This window comes from Helianthus annuus, chromosome 15, assembly GCF_002127325.2.
Source record: "Helianthus annuus cultivar XRQ/B chromosome 15, HanXRQr2.0-SUNRISE, whole genome shotgun sequence".
NCBI lineage: Eukaryota > Viridiplantae > Streptophyta > Magnoliopsida > Asterales > Asteraceae > Helianthus > Helianthus annuus.
Genome location: NC_035447.2, coordinates 101921266 through 101925462, shown reverse-complemented (window position 1 = coordinate 101925462; position 4197 = coordinate 101921266).

The window sequence follows — 4197 nt, the reverse complement described above, 5'->3', positions numbered from 1 at the left end:
ACGTACATCTGTTTGGGCCTACACCGTCACGGGCCCAACCGTTTGGGCCCAATGATTGGATTGTTGACTGTTTGTTATTGGACCAGTATGCGTTTACTATTTGGGCCGATTGGGAATCTGGACTTTTTGGTTTGGGCTGTTATATGAATTGGTTGAATGTTAATGCCATGCTCTTACCTGCTCACATGCATACGTGATAGTAACGTGTTAACATATGTGGTGCACACGTGTATTACCTTAGTCAAAACCTGACTTGATTAATAACCATGATAGGACGTGGTTGACCATTTCTAGCTTAACTATACTCTTTGTGTATCTGCCGAGCAAACCAAGGTGAGTTCACACAGCCAAGGCATGGGATTCCCGGGTTGGGAATTGGGTTGGATATGTTATTGTTAAAGAGTTACTCGTACTTACGCATTCTCTAGACTATAGACCATCGTCCTCAGGTTAGTCAGGACACGTTACGTAAAGCCTACGTAACCCAGATTATTTGCCATTTGCCTCCCGGGTCGGGAGGACACGCTACGTAAAGCCTACGTAACCCAATACCATCCACTGGCTTCCAGGTCGGAAGGCCACGCTGCGTAAAACCTACGTAGCCCCCACGCGTACCACTGTCCTCGGGGAAGGGCACGTCACGTAAAGCCTACGTGACCCTGTACGTTTTCCTGTTCTCGGTAAAGAAGAACACATGGTCGGAAGTTAGTCTAGTAAGTACCGTTAATGAGAAGCCCTCATTAGCCAGGATAAACATGGGAAGCCCCCACCAGTAATATGAACACAAGGTTTGGGAAGCCCCCACCTTTAGTACACACTAGTCTGGGAAACCCCCACTAGTTAAACATGCACACTATACTATAAACTTACTGTGAACTCGCTCAACTAGTTTGTTGATTATTTGCTGCATGCCTTGCAGGACCTTAGGTACACTTGGAGCTTGCACCAGAGGAGAAGCGGGTCGTTGTGGACCAGAACATGTGAATGCTTATTAAACGTTTTTACATTCACACCATGATACTTATGTTTTGGGTTTTACATTTAATGCTTCCGCTACATATACAACGTTTGGTTTTGAACATCAGTCGTATCTACTATTATATTTAAATGCTATGTTTGATATGATTGATGGCTTGATCCTGGTCAGTCACGCTCCCAAGCGGTGGTACTCCGCGGGTGGATTTTGGGGGTGTGACATTAACTCTCTCAAACGTCACAAACCCGTTGGATAACGTTCCTTCACCAATAATCCTTCCTCCTTGATTACCCGCAAAACCAACATATCCTCCATTGATATTCTTCACATCATATAACAATGCAGTCTTCCCTGTCATATGTCGAGATGCTCCACTGTCCATAATCCAGCGTGAAACTAATCTCAGAAGATCCTGCACATATAACAAACATGATTCAAACACTTCAATAAGGATGCCGATTCATGCTTCGCTATCAAGGAAGCTCCGACAATTCAAACTACTTAGTCGAACATTGTGTCCACCCAAGCCTCATCAGTCTTGGGTGTAACCTTGACACTTTTAACTCTTGCAACTTGAATTTTAAGGTTTTCAGCCTTCAGAGGTGGAAAATTTACATCATAATTAATTTGAATTGAGTCCTCAGAAGGTGAAATCTTTTTCTCAGTTTTCGGTTTCCAAACTTGTTGAGATAATGCAACCCGTTTGTAAAATTTGTCATTTTTAGTTACCACATTCTTTTCGGATTCATTTTTCACTTTGGTGTTATTTTTCACACTCTTTTTCTCAACAACCATTGGTGCTTTACCCTTCACCTCAACTTTCTTCTGTTGAATCTTCCCAGTTTCAGTCTTAGGCTTCACGTTGGTACACTTTCGTGAAATGTGACCAACTTGATTACATCTGAAGCATGTTCGAGTGTCAGCTACCCCACTCGTGCCTTCAGACTGAGCCTGTGAAGCTCTTTTCTCAAAGAACTCTTTATTTGATTTTGAAAAAAATTCTTTGTCTTCATCAGCAAGTGAACTCGAACTGTTCACAAACTTTTTCTTTTCAACAAACCTTTTGTTTTGAGCATTTCCTCTCTGAGAATTCTTACCACGCTGATAACCACCCGACCAATTGTTTCGATTTTTGTTATTATAAAAATGTGGTGGAACAACAGGTTTCTTGTAGTATGATTTATCTTTTTCAAAGTTCATTTCTCTCTTTGTATGACTCAAACTGTTCACTTCTGACAAATCAACTTCGACCAACTTGAAAACATTTGTTAACTTTTTCACATTCACATTCTCAATCGGAAACTCTGAATCTGAAAACAACTTATCAGATCCCGACATCTTGTACATGACAAGAGTAGGTTCATCATTTAAGTTGTTCTTGGACTTTTGATTCAGAATGTATTTGTCCAAGAAACATCCATCTTCCTCAATAGTGTCACTATCCGTTTTTAGCACATTTTCAACAACACTTTTTACAACATCATGTTGGACACTATCGTCATCGGAAGATGTAAACGTAACAGCATTGCTTTCCGGAAGTTAACTTCATTATCTTCCCCAATTTCAACCAAACCAGATTGCTTTTTCGAATAATTGTCCAGAATCGGTGGTGGAACTTGGTGAAAACCCACCCCCGTTCCATCAGAATAAACATCTTCGCCAGCTTTATTTTTTCCGATGGGTTTGGAAACAATGTGTTGCAAAACAAAGCTTGCAGAGCTGTAACTGTTAAGCTTCAACTGGATTCGCTCATTTTCAATTTCAGCCTCTTGAAATTTAAGTTTAAGTTTAGCGATTTCATCCAGTTGTTGGTTGATTGATTCTTCTTTTACTCTAAGCACTGCTTTTAGTTGAATGTTTTCTTTATCAGTTTTACCATTTCGATCATCATTATCTTTCATTGTGCTTTTGAGTTTTTCAAACTTCTCATAAATCTGACGGTTTTCAAGAATTAACTTTTCATTTTCTTGTTTAATTCTGTCATGATCAATTTTATCATTTTCAATTTGGTTAGTTAATTCTTTTATCCGTTCAGTTGAAGCTTTAACCCTTTTGTCACGATCAAGAATTTGATTCTCAACGTCTCTGACTTTTGCTGTCAGATCATCAACTTTCTTTCCGTTGAGATACGTGACTGTATTACAAAATTTGCACTCTTTGATGCAATTTTTGCAATCAACATTTCCATTAATTCGCTTACCTGACACATTTGTTGACAAGTTTGAACTGACCTGGCTTTTTGACTCAGACACGGAGTTAGAGTCTACCTCAAGTGCCTTAGCAGCCAGCACTTTGTCAGCCATTTTTCCCAGGTTTTCAGCAGTCAATTACTGCCGGCCTTGAGATGTTAACCTTCATGGATGCATCCTCAGGATTCCAGCAGATCCAAATGGAACCTTCAGACCAGGGAGATACAGCTTTCATTACACCAACAGGTATATATTGTTATACTCTATGCCTTTTGGTTTAAAAAATGCAGGTGCAACATACCAAAGATTGGTGAACATGATGTTTAAAGACAAGCTGGGGGACACCATGGAGGTGTATGATGTGCACAAAATGCAACATATAAATTACATCAATTGTGGCATAAAACTAACCCTTTTTTAGTACTAATGTTGGAAAAAGTATGTTTTTGTCTTCCTTTTGTATTTTCAGGATTAAATGAGCTCAAATAAACAAAAGAAGCAAAAAGGCAGCTAAATCTAACATAAATACAAGAAAAGAAACAAACGTGGTATGCCCGACCCCCCGACAGCATCTTCCCAAGCAAAAACAAGAGAACAAAAGGTTGAACACGCCCCGTGCTCAATGAGCACAGGGGCGTGCCCAAGGGTCAGCAGAAAAGACAAAGTTGTAGAAGCTTCTATCGCCCACCACGGGGCCGTGCTCAGTGGACACGGGGCCGTGGTCAACTATAAGATTCGCAGAATCTAGACAAATCTTGATAGTACAGATACGCTTCTGCACACAGGGTCGTGCTCAGCGGACACGGGGGCATGGTCAACTAATGCAGACAAACTGCAATTAATGAAGAAAAAGGGGAGGATGGACACGGGGCCGTGCCCGAGCTTCTGTTCAGCCTATAAATAGGAGTGCTTGGATCACTTGCAACTCATCCCTTGGCACACCACCTCTCTCACACTTCACCCACCACCCACCACCCACCACCATCACAACACCATCATCCACCACCATCATCCATTGTCCATCATAGAGTG